Genomic DNA, 18,646 nt, shown 5'->3' on the forward strand with positions numbered 1-18,646 from the left:
TGCGCCATAGGATATGTCGGAGGTACAGCCCTGCTGGACACTTCCCCCCAACTTAAAGGTCTTGCCCAAGGGGGCGAGCTCTCTTTTTGTTGTGCTTTTCTTCTGGACACTGGGGCTGGAGGCTGACGCCATGGACAATTGGAAGGAAGAACCCCCTGACTACTATCTAAACTAAGGGCTCAGCCTCTGAATAATGCCAGGACCAGTGGGGCACTCCCCCTGGACCAAGGGCGCTGGTCCCCTTACACCCCCGAGGACCAGTTAGCGGAAGGACTGCACAACTGTGCCATGAAGGAGACAGGCCCAGGGGAAAAGTAAAGTGAAAGGCTGGTGCAGGGAGCCAGTGAAACCAGCTCCCTGCAAAGTTTGTCCCCTTGGAGAACCAAAAGGGCCGGGGGACAGTACACCAGCTGGCTAGGGCTTGCCACAATGAGCAAAATGAGACCAAAAGCTCCAAACTCGGACCAACAGCACCCAAGATATGCCCTTGTGAAGTTTGGCTACCTTTGACCTTTCTTGCTGGACAGGCGATGAAGCGCTTGGGGCTGCGAAACCATTTTCAGCTGTGCCCCCCAGGTGGGCCATGGCCTGAAGGCTGCCCCCCAAAAAAGGTACTGCTGGGGAAAGTTGTCACGCGCCCCTGCAATCGTGCGAAGGGGCCCAGGACACCATTCCTGTACCGCATGAAAATGAAGATTAACAAGGGAGCAATGTTGCGCACCCATGTAGAAGCAAGAGGGGGCCCAGGACCCCATCCCTGGGCCCCAGAACAAAGACTAATGAGGGAGTGCCGATGTGCTCACTGCGAAGTCAGGCGGGGGCACAGGCCCCGTTCCCTGGGCACCAACGGCACCCAAGATATGCCCTTGTGAAGTTTGGCTACCTTTGACCTTTCTTGCTGGACCGGCGATGAAGCGCTTGGGGCTCCACCACCATTTTCAGCTGTGCCCCCGAGGTGGGCCATGGCCTGGAGGCTGCCCTCAAAAAAAGGTACTTCTGGGGAAAGTTGTCACGCTCCCCTGTGATCTTGCGAAGGGGCCCAGGGCACCATTACTGTACCCCGTGAAAAAGAAGATTAACAAGAAAGCAATGTTGCGCACCCATGAAGAAGCGAGAGGGGGTCCAGGACCCCATCCCTGGGCCCCTGAACAAAGACTAATGAGGGAGTGCCGATGTGCTCACCGCGAAGGCAGGAGGGGGGCACAGGACCCGTTCCCTGGGCCCCAATGCTGGCAGGGAAGAAGGGCAAGTGCCCCTGCACTCCCCCGCGTAACCATCCTTTCCCGCTGCTTCCTGTGTCTGGGGGGAGTGGGAAGGACAGCCACAATATGCATATTTGCCTGCAGGAGTGGACAGACAAGAAAGAACTGCCAGCTCCCGCGTCAGCATGCAGGAGTTCAGTCCACATCGGGAGCTGGCTCAGGGCAGCCCAGGGTGGGCTCCCGGGGCTGCCCCTCATGGAAGGATCCAGTGGGGTGCTCAGGTCAGGTGGGACCAATCACCCCGACACCAAGAAAAGGCCAGTGGCATGATGCTGCTTAGCCCCCACGAGGAGTAAAACAAAAAGAAAAGGAAATTCTGGGGCATATTTACAAGATAATGACACAGCACAGCGTTACAAGCCATCGTGCTGCCCAGGGATGCATCATCAGGAAAGAGCAGGGATGCATTGTATTTAAAACAATACAATGCATCCCTGTGTTTTCCTCTGTGCTGGTGCACAATAGGCTCCCTAGCGCCCATGCAGGCACCCTTGGACCAAGGTGCAAAGGTGCCTGCGATTTAGAAATGATTGTTTTTGTGCAGGAAGGTCTCCCTTTATGGCAGTTTTTCCTTCTGTGCAAACACAGAAAGAGGACGAAATGAGTAGAAATAAAGGTATTTCTCCTCATTGTGCTACTTTTCTGCCTCCCTGGGTACACCTATGGAACTCTCCTTTCATCAGAGTAATATGTGAAAGGGGCCTCATTTACAAAGACCTGAAAAGCATTTGCGTGACCTTGTAAATATGGGGCAGCACACTGCACCAGCGGAGCGTAAAAAAAAGCGATGCTGCGGTGCCGCAAGGGGCTTCTAAATATGCCCCTTAGAGCATTTCTCCTGGGTGCACTGGGATAGCCCCTCCCAAAAATGCAGTGAAAGAACGCAAGGAGCACCCCAGAATGCCCTGCCGGGCCTGGATGCATTTTTAAACAAAGACATTAGTTTTGGCTCTGTGGTGGCCCCAGGACGATGGGGTCACCACCAACAGATAACTAAAGTGCAAGGGGAGCTGCAAAAGCAGCACAGCCCCCCCCAAAGAAATTCCCGAATCCCCACCCTAAGTTATGTGGGACTATAAAATGGTAACCCCTAGAGGGTTTTTAATGATTTCCAAGCACTCCCCAGAATGGAGCTTTTTGTTCTATAGCTGGGATGCGACATTTTCTAGGGGCAAAATCTCTGGCTTCAATCCTTGTGGCCTGAAATAGTTTAAAGAGAGCTTTTCAAGTTTGCAGAAACTTTATAGGAGTGAAAGATGGTAATTATACATTAGTGTAATCCTAATGGGGATGCCCTTTAGGGTCTATGTTCAAAGTGCAGTTTTTTATATTGAATGTTGTTAACAGTGACTCCCAGATTGATGCTGATACTCTTAAACAAAACTGGATATCACTGACACTCTGCTCCTCTGCAACTCAAAAGAAAAGAGGGGTGATCACCCTGGTTGCTAAAAAATCAAACTTAGCCCTGGTATCCCATTCGGTAGACTCCGAGGGTAGACTGAGTATTGCACACCTACAAAGAGACGAGGACCATATTTATGTGGCAAATATTTATGGCCCTAATACAGACCTCCCTGAATTCTGGGATTATGTATCTAAAGAACTTGAAAATATTCCGCAAGATGAGCTCCTAGTGGTTGGGGGGATCTTAACCTACCACTAGATCCCTTGTTAGACAGGCAATCCAAGAGCACATACCACCCCCCACATGCACATGAGGCATTGAAACGAATGTGTGCTAAATTCCACCTACATGACTCGTGGCGCCTCCAACATCCGGATGGTCGTGACTATACTTTCTATTCCCCTCCTCACAATTCCTATTCAAGAATAGATTATCTATTGATATCCGACTACCATACACACCTCATCGACGAAACTGATATAGCCCCCATATTGGTGTCGGATCATGCTGGTATTCATATGAAATTGGCAGGCTCACATTCACTCATCCCCCCCAGGCGATGGCGCTTCAACGATGAGATATTGTCAGTACCAGAGAACAAGAAAAGCATAGAACAATGCATACGAGAATATTTCCAGATTAACTCACAGCCAGAAACAGATCCTGCCTTACTATGGGATGCGTTTAAGGCCACATTAAGGGGTACGCTGATAGGTATCAGGGCTCGTATGTATAAAGAATTGAATTCCGAACAGGACTCTTTAGAGGAAACAATCAAGCAGCTAGAGATGCAACACTCCCGTGATCTGAACAATAAAGCTACCATCGACCGCTTGACTAATTTGAAATATAAATACAACGCCATTCTTAGTAAAAGGGCAGGAGTTAGGATTAATAAATTCAAAGCCTTAAGGCTATGTGAAGGTAACAAAGCAGGGAAACTCCTCGCTTCCTATCTTAAACACAAAAGGAAGCAATTCCATATCACATCTATTAGGGACAAGTCCAATACCACCAAAACCAAACATAAAGACATTCTCCACACATTCCAGTCCTTTTCCGAGGATCTGTATAAGAATAAAAACCAATTCAACATTGAAGAATGTAATAATTATCTAAACTCAATTCAACTCCCACGTTTATCCGATCCTGACAAAGCCAAACTAGGGGCCCCACTGACTATTACAGAAATTTCTATCGCCATTAAAACACTGAAGAACAACAAAGCTTCGGTGCCTGACGGCTTCACGGGCAATTTTTATAAGACCTTTGAGGAACAACTTAACCCACGACTCCTCAAATTGTTCCAATCCTTCTCACTATCAAACAGAATCACCCACACGATGAGTGAAGTGACAATAATAGTGATACCTAAAGATGGGAAGGACCCTTTACTTCCTAAGAATTATAGGCCGATATCCCTCATAAATTTGGACTGCAAGATTTACGCAAAGGCTCTAGCATCCAGACTAAACGCAGTTTTACCGTCCTTAATAAATAACTCACAGGTGGGGTTCCTGAAACACCGCCTTTCTAACGACAATACGAGACTCTTATGCCATGTGCTGGAGAAGTCGAAAATTTCAAATGCCCCCGCAGAAGCAATCACCCTGGACGCGGAGACGGCGTTTGATAGGGTGTCGTGGCCCTTTCTCCGTCAATGCATGCACATATTCAACATGGGTGATGCTTTTATTGATATGGTTATGTCATTATATACCTCCCCTTCGGCTAGGATTGCCATTAACAGTTCGCTATCAGAGCCATTCTTTCTTGAACAAGGAACTAGACACGGTTGCCCCTTATCTCCCGCTCTATTCCTTCTGGCGTTGGAACCTCTCCTCCGCGACATACAACAGAACGTAGATATTAGTGGCATCACCTTCGGCGATAAAAGTGTAAAAATCGCTGCTTACGCAGACAATATTCTGATAGTCACTGAGAATCCTGGTACCTCTATAGCTGCACTGATGAACTCTATAGAATCTTACTCTAAACATTCAGGCTACAAACTGAATCGTGATAAATCTGAAGTAAAACCCCTCAACATATTCACTGATAAGGAATCTTTGGGCACATCAGGGTTAGTCTGGCAAAACAATTACATCAAATATCTAGGTATAGAATTTGGAAGCTTCATTATAGAGACCCTACAGCATAATGAAAAACTCACTCTCGAAAAAATAAAATCTCACCTAGACGGCTGGTCACCCCGCTTCATCACTTGGTGGGGCAGGCTAGAGACCATCAAAATGATGAATACACCGCTAGTAAATTACCTAATCACCATGCTCCCCTTGATGTTATCCCAAGAGTTCCATAATAGATTAGATAAAATTATTAACAATTTCATCTGGAAAGGAAAAAAAGCACGTATCAGCCTGCAAAAACTGAGATTAGATAAATCCATTGGCGGAGTCAATCTTCCAGACTTTAAGAGATATCAAATAGCCTTTTTAGCGAAACAAGGATCCTATTGGCTGTCCCCCCCAGTGGACTATTCACCGGTGTGCCTAGACATCGAAAAAGCGCTCCCGGAAGGCATTCCTCCCATCTCGATCTTATCAATGAAAGCGAATCAGCTCCCATGTTCTAAATCCATATTTACCAACACCAAAATAGCTTTACTCAGATTAGATAAACTGCTAGACTCATCAATAAGAAAATCTAGATGGGAAGCGATTTGGAAAAATCCCTCAATCACGTACAAAGGTAAACCACTATTCAACCCAGCCTGGATTAAGAAGGGAATTATATTCCCCCACCAACAATATGATAATGGCTATCCTCTGCCCTTTACAAAAATCCAATCGAACTTTGGGATCGAGAATTCTGACTTCTACATATTCCTTAACGTTAAAACAGCCATTACAAAAGCAGGATTGACTTCCAAACAACCGGCTCTTCCATCACTCCTCTCCTCCCTAAATAAAATTGGTCACCAGGTCTCGAGGCTATACAAACTACTGAGCCCGCAGTCATCCGCACTAAATACCAAAACAACGCAGTTCTGGTCGTCAATCGCCTCCTTCTCCATCTCAGAGCTGGAGTGGTCCACGGTGTGGAGATCTTGCACGAGCGATAAAATAAGCCCTACATTATCACAAGCCAAGTTCTGGCTCATGCATAAAGTCTTCTGGACGCCGGCTCGCCTGTACGCACACAAACTCAGTCCTGACGCATTTTGCTGGAACTGCAAGCGGGCAGAATGAGATCTGGACCACCTCATCCTCCAATGCGACTGCGTCTCAACGTTTTGGGATAGGGTATTTGACTTCGTTCACAAAGTATTTAATATCACACCTGCCAAAGAACTTCCCTATCTTGTTTTCGGCTTTACGAGGGAAACCCAACTCCCAGAAATAGACAGGGCCCTCCTAGACCTCCTACTCACGGCGGCTGTGAAGGTCGTCCTAAACAATGGGGAAGACACCAAAAAGGCAAGTTATGCCTGCTGGCTAAACTGGGTGATTAACCTCCGAGGAGCAGATAACATCACTCTACACCAGGGCGACCCTCACAAAGGAAACTTTGGAACTCACTGGATATCTACTTTAAAACCCATAAACCTCCGTGAATGATCATGCTCCTCATACTTTCCCAAAGCTTCCGGGTGCTGATCATACTTTACCATAGCTTAAATAGATCTTTACCCATAACCTGAACTGCTATGCCGCATCGTGGTGTCTCACCTAACATAATAATAATAATAAATTCTTTATTCGGCTTATTCACAATGGAAAAACCATAAAAGAGACAGTAAATTACATTCAATACATTTTTGTATAGTTAAAAGAAGCATATTTCATAGAATTTCATACAGAAAACTAAAAAGTTATAAAAATAAAAAAAGAGTTATAAAGTTTTCTGTATGGCTCTACACGAAGTATCATCAGTAAGGCGTTTATAAGTTTTTTCTATGTTTCATGAGACATTTTAAAAAATTGCTCACAAAATAACAGACATTTTCAGTTTCCAACATTTGGAGTCTAAGAAGGGCAGGTCTGCATTGTCTCAGACCCCAATTCCTTAGTATTGGTAATAACCAGATATTTCTGTGTGAACGATGAAATTTACAAAGCATGATCAAATGTAAGTTTGATTGTGCTGATACTCCATCGCATGGACAGGGTGAGAGAATAGCATTCCAACAGTTTTTCAGTGGGAACGTGACCAATCTAAAAAAAGTATTTAGCCTAAATCGTGTTAGTAACATTCTCTCGTAGATCGATAATTGCAGGGTCAGATACGGGTGAATGCCATAGGCTATTTGGACCATGTTCGCATGAACCACCGCCGTTTTCAGTGAGATTGATGCTAATCTTAGTGTTTCCAAATGTCTTAGCGCTAGTTGTTTGAGGTCTCTTTTTGAAATGTCCGTTATAGAATCTGGGTTAAAATAGCAGTTCTCAAGTCCTAGATCGGCAAGGAAATTTCTTACATAGGACAACCATTTTATACTAGAGGATTTGTCAAGAGCCATCGAGTCAGTGATAATAGACTGGGTCAGTTTATTTTTTTCCGATGACCAGATACGCCGCCACAGCATCACAGGTTCTGTTTTGATTAGATCCTCTATATAAGGTGTTCCCAGTTCTAGATGCATGGCATATGTTGAAGTGCCTTTCGGCATTGCCAGGAGGAATCTAAGAAAAACATTTTCCGCCTTCTGGATAAAGCTGGTGTCGGCGTACCCCCAAACTCCCGCACCATATATGGCGGTAGCCAGGCACTTAGCGTTGTAAATTTTTAATAGCTCCACCGGGGGCCTTTTTCCTAATCTCTGGGAAAAGCTCGTTAGTGCGGCTAGTGATCTTTTAAATAGATTGCCCCTTGCAACTACTGCTGGCTTCCATGTTAATTGATCATCGATCATGATGCCCAGGTAAGGATATTGAGGAGTAACATCAAGTTTTTGGTCTTCAAGGTGAATAGCTTTTGTTCTTTTTTGGCCCCTGCCTGCTGTCATTACAAAAGTTTTCTTCACGTTCACCCTTAGATCCAAGTTACTCATGAAGGTCGTGTACCTGTTCAGTGAGGATTGAAGCTCGCGAGGGGTGCGCGCGAGAATGACCGCGTCATCCGCGTAGAGCAGAGCGGGAATCAGGCGGTGGTTTATGCGTGGGAGGTCCTGAGCCCCCCTCAACATCTCCCCCTCCAAGCCATTTGTATAGAGTGAGAAGAGGAAGGGGGCCAGGACACAACCCTGCCTGACTCCACGCCCTACGCTAAACGGGGCCGTCAACTCGCCATTTACGCCAAATCGTACTCTAGCCGTGGCACCAGAATAGAGTTCTCGTAAGAAGTCCAGGAGAGGGGGTTCTACTTCCATTTGGGCAAGGATCGTCCACAGCTTTGCATGCGAAACGCAGTCAAAAGCCGTGGACAGGTCGACAAAGACCATATAAAGTTTGTTAGCCTTGCCTGTATATATTTTCCCATTATTAAAGAGAGATTGAGGGCCTGTTCGACTGTTCCGAAACCCTCTCGGAAGCCGAATTGGATGTCTGAGATAATACAACGGTCCTCACTCCACTGCTGGAGACACTCTAGGATTACTCTCCCCACTACTTTCCCGAGTGAGTCCAGCAGTGAAATGGGCCGATAACACTTCACATCTTGTCTGTCCCCTTTTTTAAACACGGGGACCATTATTGATTTGGTCCAGGAGCTTAGCACTCCCTCGTTCACGGCAGCAATGCACACTCTTGTTAAGATCGGGGCCCAGAGATCTAAATTGTGTTTAAAAAAGTCCACTGGGACTCCGTCTGGGCCTGGCGCTTTACCCAATTTGCTTTTCTGCAATGCTTCCAATAATTCAGGAATATCGAAGAGAAGCGGAATAGGGTACTGTGCTCCTGGGGGCGATAAATCTTTTGGTGAGGTTAGAGAAATGTGCGACCCATGTCTTCTCGTCTATGGCAACTTCAATTCTAGGGGTGCCTATGTCCGAGAGATATGGGGTTCTGACTGTACGCCAGAATTGCTCACTATTTTTTGATACCGCGCTCTCATGGAGGTCGTCCCAAAGTTTCTGCTTTAATTGGGCGATTCTCAGTTTTCTTTCTCCTAAATATTGGCGCCTTAGGAGTTGAATTTGGGCTGCGTCTCTAGGTTTATTATGAAGTGCTAATTTTAATTTTGTTAGGGCCGTAGTGCAATTATGGTCGAACCACCTTTTCTTTGTTGAATGATTAACTTTAGGTTTTGTGAAGAGTAAGTCCTTGATGGAGTTCAAAATTTGCGTAAAATTCGCTAGGACTTCCTCGTGATTAGAGGATAGATGAAGACATTTTAGGATACTTGGATATGCCTGGACTATGAGTTTTTTTGTGGTTTCCATAGGGTTGATTTTAGCCCATCTGATTGAATAGCCATTCTGTTTGCCAATCTCTAATTTGTTTTGTCCGAGCATACTTGCGATCTCTGAATTTAGAGTATTGGGTAATGGCAAATACAAGTTGATCCTTAGGGCTGAGTGGTCACTGAGAGGATTGCCGATGACCCCAAAGTCCTTGGCTGTGCCCAGCAGACCAGAGGATAAAAATATATAGTCAACTGTAGTGTGATAACCTCTACCCACGTAAGTCGGACTAAATTCATTGGACTCTGCATGTTGATGGTTAACAATTTGCAGGTCCAAGTCCGAAAGGACTGAGTTTAATATGTTCCCTGCTTTACTGTGTGTAAAGTGAGCTAAAGGGGCATCGAATTCGTCTGCCATCCCACAGCAGAGTGGGTTAGTCTTTAAACATGGATGGAGGTTGAAATCTCCTCCCCAAATTAAGTGGGTTGCCCTGTTACCAGTTCTCCATTGGTAACATTGTTTCAAGCTCTCATGTACATGTCTAAGGAGATTTATAAATTGATCTTCAGGGAGGTTATTATATATGTTAGTCAGGAAGATAATCTCCTTATTGACAAAGGATAAGGAAAGAATTTGAAAATTGGAATCCTGGGAGACTATGGCCACTTTTGTCAGGGTTAGAGTGTTGGCTATATAAGTGACTAACCCACCTCTGGGTCTTCCCATTGTGCTGCTTAAGGCCGGAATAGAATGGGTTTTATAACCTTGAAGATGTAATTCTTCTATTGTCCAGGTCTCCTGGAGACAGATTATTTGGTGGGGATTTAAGAAGTTGTGTGCGCTCCCATCCTCAATTTTGGAACGAAGACCTGCTATGTTCCAATAGAGTATGGAGGTCAATGGAGTGGCATCATTTGATTTTTCAACTGGGAGTACGACTTCCGGGTTCGTAAATCCCGAAGAGATGTTCATGTTCACCGAGCTGGGGGGTGCGTGCAGATTGTTAGATACAGTTTCACTTGATGGTCAATCGACCATTTCAAGTTCACTGTACCTGTTTTGCAAGGGGATGTTATGCCAAGGATCCCATCTGGGATAATCTCTGCTTAGCGGCCTTTGTATATAAGGTCTCCTATCTTCCCAGCCTCCCCCCTGATAACGTGGGCCTACTATATTCCAGGAATAATCTGTATCATAAAATCTTGGGGGACCATGATATCTGATGTTATCCGAGTCATTCTGCCTGGGGAGTGGGACTGCCCAGGGGGGCTCTTGTTCCTGGTGACCATTTGTTTGCCTGAAAGGGTAGAAAAAGGAAAGAGATTTGATCTTAATACCTCCATTAGAGGTGATGTCCTCCCACGAACAGATATAGTCTGCTATTCGTCGGTCCTCAAAGGTAATCACTATACAGTCCCCAGGGATTGTTTTTCGAGTGTTGCCCACCCATGGTACCCTTGTAACAGATCTAATCCTGCCCGTCCAGGCTGACGGGATCGGACGGTTAGTCTGCAACCAATGCTGAGCTTTATTTTTTAAAGACCAGCCAGGTTCCGAATTAGGATCGTTAAGCTCAGGAACACCAGTCATGATTGCCACGTACGGTGAGGCTTCAGGTGGAAAAACGGCTGGAGGTCTAGATTTGCCAACATTTTTGGCAATGTTTCCCCTGGGCCTCACAGACGGGGTGTTTGGAACTGGATGCTGAGGGGCTGGCGTTTTGATAGATGATTTGTTTAAAGTTTTATTAGAAATTTTATTAGTGGTGGTTTTGTTAGATGCCTCTGTATTCAGTGCCGGGGTAATTGGAGTTCCTGGGGAAGTCGAATGAGTAATATTTGTTGAGATATTAGAGATGGTCGGAGTGATTATTGGCTTCGGGTTGTTAGTATTAATAGAGGCAGTGGGGATTGTGACTTGACGTGTCTTCTGTTGAGGATTAGTCAGAAGTGATTTTCCATTTGTTATTTTTGTGGGGAATGGTTTTTTAATGTTGTTTCCCCCTCCTTTGAGAGAACCTACGGGATGATCATGTTGTAAAGGTTTTACAAGTTGTAGGATCTGTGACTCCAAATTCGCTAATCTTCGTTCCAAGGGTTGCAATGATTGTTTAAATATAGTAGCCATATTGGTCAGTAGTGAATTGGGAACCTCCAAATCACTCGGGCCCCTGGTGGATTGAGTGACAATTGGGGAATCCAGAGCTACCGAAGTAAATATTTCAGACTCTGAATGGTGTACTAGGATTGAAACTTCTTGTTGTTCTGGGCTGGTCGGTCTTTCTTCTTGTGCGCTTGGTAAATGGGTCGGGTTGTTTGATTTGGGGGGATTGGGGGCCACCCTTTTCTTACTTATCGCGCCCTCCCTCCTTCCCCTTTCTATCATTTTTTCTATGGAGGAAATGGGTGGGGGCGTTTGAGGGGCTAAGTCTGGTGTTTTTTCAAGGTCAATGCTAAGCTGCGATTCAGCTAGTTGGGACACAGAAAGATCAACAGTGTTGGGTAAACTACGTCTCTCTCGTGGAAGGTTGACCTCGGCAATTATGGCTCCTCCTGTGGCTGGTGATCTTGCGTCCGCCAAATTCTCCAATGAGGACCTCTTGGCGAAGGCCAGGTCCAAAGAGACCCTTTGTTCCATTAGTGATATACTCTGGTCTATGAACGTGTTCGCCTTCGTAATGAAGTCGTCCATAGGACCAAGCAATTTGCCAACGCTACCCGGGGCTTTTGTTTTGGTTCCTCTAGTGACAACCATTTTTCTTGGGTAACAAAGATAATATTACTACTAGTTAGAAGAATGATAAAGTCACTTACGGACGAACGGGAGGTGGCCCAGTCCAGTCTCTCAGGTCCTCGAACGGCCTCAAACGGCCCGCTCTTTGCCCGGTCTTCGCCCCAGGCTGCGACCCGCGCGCGTCCCGCGCGCGTCCCGCGGTGCGCGTTGTAAGACCTGTTTTAAATTCCACTTGGGAGGGTGGAGGCGGGCACTGGGAGGGGGCGCGGCTCACGCGGGAAGAGGACCCAGCTGGTGATGGTGAATGCTGGTCCTCGCAGTCCCGGGGCCGCGCCTCTCACCTCCTCTGCGGCCACGCAGTTGGTCTTCTCCTCCGCGGCTCAAAGGCAAGGGAAACAGGTCAGCAGGGCTACTCCTGTAGCTGCGACAGGCTCACAGGGCAAACGAACCTCGTAGCGAGCGGCACCCGCGTAGCGGGGGCCACGAGAGGTGATAAAGGGCAGAGTCAGCTGGAGGCGGGCACTGGGAGGGGGCGCGGCTCACGCGGGAAGAGGACCCAGCTGGTGATGGTGAATGCTGGTCCTTGCAGTCCCGGGGCCGCGCCTCTCACCTCCTCTGCGGCCACGCAGTTGGTCTTCTCCTCCGCGGCTCCAAGGCAAGGGAAACAGGTCAGCAGGGTTACTCCTGTAGCTGCGACAGGCTCACAGGGCAAACGAACCTCGTAGCGAGCGGCCTCACCTAACATCTTACATCTTACATCTTGCATCTTACCTTTTACCTCTTCCCTCTATCCTTTGCTCTCTCTTTTCTACTCTCTTCTTCTTCCTCCTATCTACTTCTATCCTTTCCACTCCCTATTGATCTCTATGCTCTCAGGAGCCCAGCCTGAAAAGGCTTCATGGTTGAATGCCACATTACCCTCGAGATAGTCTCGAACGACATGTACACCATCGGGGGACATAATGCCTTTCTCTGCTAAATTCATTTGCTCTTTATTTGAATGATGTATAGTTACATGCAATGGTTATATGTACATAGCAACTTCTGATTTATATGCTATAAAACCCTGAAATTTCCTATAAAAACTTTTGAAATTTAAAAAAAAAAACTATTGCAAGCACTCTCTAAGCGTGAAGTGGTATAATTACACTGGTTGTGATTATAAATGTGATATTTGTATTGTGTTATTTATACTGAAAGTAATGTTGCATTCACCAATCACTCAGACATGCTTAGACCATTTTCCTTGTGAATGGTTTAATGAAAACATTATACTGACAATCATTTGGGTTCAAAGTATGCACGTTTATTGGCAATGTTAAGTGCATTCTTTCAAATTGATATTCCATCATGGCATTTTAATACAAGTAAGGGTTTTGGCATGTGATTGTTGAACTAGATTTTCTTTTGGGAGGGGCATGAGTGATTACATTATATTACCAAGAAACATTTCCATCTGCTAGTCTATTTGCAAATTGCTGCATAGTGCGTGCACTAAATGTACTTTTCCTTTTTCTAAAGAGTAAGCACAGACTTGACAATCCTATATTCAGCGTTATTTTTGTGTATCTGTGAATGGGGATTGCTAGCCCACATCACCTCCGTTGAATAGGCCTTGGACTGCTCTACTTCACCTCCCTGTTAGAGTCAAGCGCTACAATGGGGTGTTTGGTTCCCAGTGGATGACAAATGTGGACCCATTATTTGTGCAGGACACACAACCAATGAAGTATTTTCTAACATTGGTGCTCAGCAGCGGGATACATAGGATCCCATTCCGGGACGCATTAATAGCATTTAATATGTCCAGTTCTGCCACATATTACCTATGCATTAATGAACAAATATTGGGGCGCAACGATTTGTGAAGGATTCAAAGGTTAGGTCATGGGAACTAAAGGTATGAGAAAGGAAAGCCCCTGCACACACATATGTCATGTAAAGAAATGTACGGTCAATGTTTAACCTCTTCCATGCTCGTGACGGCCGAGAGCCGTCACGCGCCACAGTGGGCGTGTACGCAGGACAGCCCCCGGCCGTCCGAATCCCCGCCCACTAATGGAAATGTCCGCACAGCGCGGGAATTCCCTGTGCACGGAAGGGGTTAAACTGTGTTGTTATGACTAGTTTGCATTGACAAAGGGTGATATGCTGGTTCACTGACAAAACATCAACACCGAAAACATCCCTATACCACAATATCGAGTCATAAGTATAAGTGTCAAAAATATCGACATCCTATATTTATAAAGGTAAGTACAAAAATAGCAAAAAAATATTGATGAAATCAATATAGATGTAAAAAATATTGATTTTTATATATATTTATATACTAAAAATAATAAATATAAAATATATTAAATGATGAACTTAATAGTTTTTTTTTTAATACACATTTTAACAAAAATAACATATAAACTTAACTTAAAAAAGTTAAACACATATATAATAATTATTATATATATTTACTGTAAAACAATTAAAAAACTATTAATTTAAATGTATTTTATAATTTTAAATATATATATATATATAAATGTAACAAATATATAAATATATATATACATATACCAATAACATAAAATGTATGTTAAAAACATTCTATTAAAACATTAAACTATTTCAAAATATTTCAACTTAAATGTCCCGCTCAATTCAATGCAACAGTAGGGAAAGTGTTGGAGAGCAGAGGGGAAAAAATACTATTCCCACTTCAGAGAGTGCAACAGTAGGCAAAGTGTTGAATAGCGGATGGGTACAAATTATATTCCCACTTCAGTGAGTGCAACAGAAGGGAAAGTGCTGGATAGCAGAGGGATGAAAATTACTATTCCCACCCCAATGAGTGCAACTGAAGGGAAAGTGTTGGATAGGGGAACGGTAAAACATACTGGGCCCGATTCACAGAATGAACTTAAGACTCAATCCTAAAAGTACTACTATTTTGGTATTCACAGAATGTACTTACTTCTTTTGGCATTCACAGAATGAACTTACTACTTTCGGTATTCACAGAATGAACTTACTACTTTTGGTATTCACAGAATAGACTTACGACTACTAACTTTACGTCTGCTGCCAGGCCGTAATTTCCACCTCCGGGCCGTAATTTTCGTCTCTGCAGCGGGATTTACGATTCCGGGCCGGAGTTTTCCGGCTCTACATCGGAATTTCCGATTTTAGGCCGGAATTTCCTATTCCGGGCCCAAAGATACGAATTATGGCAGTTGATCATGTTAGCCAAGGGTAAACACCTGTCCAAGTGCCTACCATCCCCCACCATGGATCAGCTGACACACTGCAGCCAATCGCAGCCAATAGCTCCATTTTGACATGATGAATGTTGCAAGTGCCTACCATCCCCCAACACGCTCCAGCTGAAGCCAATTAACACTAATTGACCAGCACCACAAAAAAACATAAAAGCAGCACATATTGAAGGAACAGGTTTGGCCACAGAGAGTTTGTGTCCACAACGCTCTCATTGCCAGAGAAAAGTGGAACTAATGAGGAGAAAGAGGAATTTCACTGCAGAGCAGACCACCATGCTTGTGGAGTTCATAGTCAGGCACCACATACGCCTATATGAACTCCCACCCTACTGCACCAGTGGGACACAGAAGGCAGTCCTATGGCAGAAATTAGCCACTGCTGTCTCAGCATTGGGGGAGGAGAGGAGCACAGTACAGGACATCAAGAAAAAGTGGCAGGATGATAGGCAGAGGGTGAAGGAGAAGTACTCCAGGATTGAATTAAGCAGGATCCCCCCTGCTGCATACCCTGGACCCCACTGGAGGAGGATATACTTACCACAATACACCCCCACTTGGTCCATGGGCTGCCTGTCAGTGACGTCCGCTACGTGGTACCAGGTAAATGGAATGAAAAAAACAAGTGCATGAAAAGATTGTCTGTGTTGCACTGTCAATGTGAGTAAGGAACTTGTCCAGAGTGTATATAAAAATATAGTCAGTCAGAGACTCTGTGTCACACTCTGTATGTAGCACCACAAGTCCCATAATCCTTTGCATTAGAAATGGCTAATAGCTCCCCCCTTTTGAAAACATGGGCACAGTACTGCTGCCGTACATACACAACCCTGCTAAGTAGCAATTGACAAATATTAGCAGGGAAGCACCAATGTGACATGCAATTCAACCCTTGCGCAGCCTCGGAAGCGTCGCATTTACATTGCGGTACACTGTGGCGCAGGTATAGAGAGATATGTGTTGCTTCTGATGGTGTTTAGGGTGTGCTTTGCTGGAGTCGTGTGGCAAGTGCGATGCAACTCCAACAATGTCCATGGACCGCCCATACCTAACGTGCTGCGCCACTCCTTACGTCTGCTTCAAGCAGGCGTAAGCTTGGGTCGCAGCGGCCTCTGAAATTTGACTCTGTGAAGTCTTGTAGATTTCATTGCTTCACTTTTACGCGGCATATCCCAAAGCAATACCCACCCTGCCTACATCAAAGCTGACGCAGGTTCAATGTTGTGCAGGGCCTCACAACGTGACGCTACACCATAGATGCGTCACGTTGCGAATAATTCAAAAAGTGTTGTTTGTTGTACACCACTGCCGTATCACAGAAGTGACACAACAGCACAGTAAATCTTTTTCAAGGGGCGTGTAAACCTGCCACAAATTATCCAAGAAGTAAATCACCCTGTGCCAGCCTAAATCACAAAGCAGAAGGTGAGAGAATCATCAGATCAAAATATGTCATACACATATTCTGTTGTCCATTTCCCACTCTGCCACGCCATGACATCCCCAACACACCACTACTCCTACCTGCCTCGTCTGCGGCAGTACTTCACAACACTGTTAGCACGCAGAAGATATGGGGAAATCCCTGAAAAGTTCCACAAGCACATTTCCCATTTGGTCACTTTTTTCTCTTCTCACCCATTGACACATACAGCCAGAGCACAGACAACTGCAGTAGCAGAGGTCACCGCATCTACTGGGAGGAATCAACAACGTACAGAGGAAGGCATTACAACCTCAATAACTGGTAAGTCGAACTGGCCAGGAGATGGTCAAAATGCATACATTGTCAGTAGGCGACAGAGGGACAAATAGTGCCCACCTATGAAAGTCAACCAGAGATGCAAAAATTGCTTCATTACAATTGGAGTTGTCAAAGGGCATTCACCTTTACCATATGATATTTGTGAACAGGGAAAGACAAAATATAACATGTCTTAGCTCATCATACCTTTGTAATTGTGGTACATAACATGTATTTCACCAACAGTCCCAGACCGGGGAGTCCAATCCTGTAATCGAGTGCCACAACTAGTCAAAAGGGTGTGCCCACTACATTGTAATAGTGTCTGTAGACCTAACCAAGAAATCCTATTTGCATAGATATGGTAATGATGAACAAGCAGTGAGATACCAGTCTCAGTAGTATTGACAATGCATCCACTGTCCAACTTTAAATCTTTCCAATATACATTAAATTGCACAGTCCACACAGCTGGTCATGTACTTCTTACATTGGATGGATTATTTGTTGGGCATCAACAAAACACAATAGTGGACCTTACCTCTGGATTCGAGGGCATGTAATTGTGATATACGTTGCATCTAGGTAGTGGGCCCATTTTAAGTCATATGTGGGATCACTCATGACATTATGTATGACACACTTCTGCAACGGTGGTGCCCACAACTGCTTGTGCTCGTCCTTTGTGCCAGAAATTGAGTGTATCACATGTGGCTGCAGAAATGTAAAGTTGTAAAACACACTTATTGTAGGTACAATGCGGTCCTCCCAGAATCAAAGACACACACTGACTTCTGCTACAAGGTTGGATGTGACATCTGTTCAGGGACCACACACTGCTCCGGTACTGGGCCAAGGTATGTCAACCCTAGAATAAATCTGGCTGAATGCTCATTAATTGGGCTTTTCACCTCCACCATATGTTGTATGTGTTGTACAACACTGTTGTTCTGCATCACAATATGCTCACATATGGCATTTGAACACATGGCAGATCAGACCCTGGGGGCAAATGAGAGGCTGAAACAAAATGTATGCAAAGTGAGTGCAGAATAGACATACAATAGAACAATGTGTGATATGAACTGACCAAAACACAACAGGCTTGCAATTCAATGATAGGATAAATCCCTAGCACAATATACATGGTTAAATCAAAATGAAATTGGTATGGCTGAGGCACACACTGGTGCCAGTTATGTACCTTTGAGATGGGTGTAGGGGCTGCTAAGGTGAATCTTCATGCAGCTACACCTGCAAAATGACTTGGCTGAAGAGCAACACGATAATCCAGTGCAGGCGGGAAGCCTCAAAGCTTCTCACCTCATCTGCAATGTGTGATCATAATTAAATATTGTTTTCTGCTTGCCTCCCTTCTATCGTATTCACATGTATAGGGTGAGTGTTTGACATATGAGGTTTGGATGTCTGCTGCACAAGACACCATCCGTTGCCAGCTAAGTAGTACCATGATGTTGGAAATAGAGTATGGGAACAGAGGACACTCAAAGGATGGACATAAGAAATCTGTGTTCTCTCATTCAAAAATGATCTGTGTGAACTCATGGGTAGGGAGGCACAAATGAGCAACATCATGTCCCTGAGTACTGCACATCTCACACATGAACTCCTTTCTGACTTGTCAACAGACACCATTACACTCATGAAAATGTTAGTCTCAATGGTAAAGGTGAAATCAGTGTGATGCGGATGAGTCCAGGTCATTTATCCCCTTCCTTGAAATATCAGTAACCTTCTCATACAAGTTTGTCAGTTGATGTGTCATCTTATTGATGTCAGTGCTGCATGGAGGTAACAGCTGGCAAATGCTGCATATGAGCAGGTGCCCACATGTAAAGTCCATGAGGTAAACATGCTGCACATTGTCTTGGATTATCCGCAAATGGTTATTGAGAATGACAT

The sequence above is a fragment of the Lissotriton helveticus genome, chromosome 1_1, assembly GCF_964261635.1.
Source record: "Lissotriton helveticus chromosome 1_1, aLisHel1.1, whole genome shotgun sequence".
Taxonomy (NCBI): domain Eukaryota; kingdom Metazoa; phylum Chordata; class Amphibia; order Caudata; family Salamandridae; genus Lissotriton; species Lissotriton helveticus.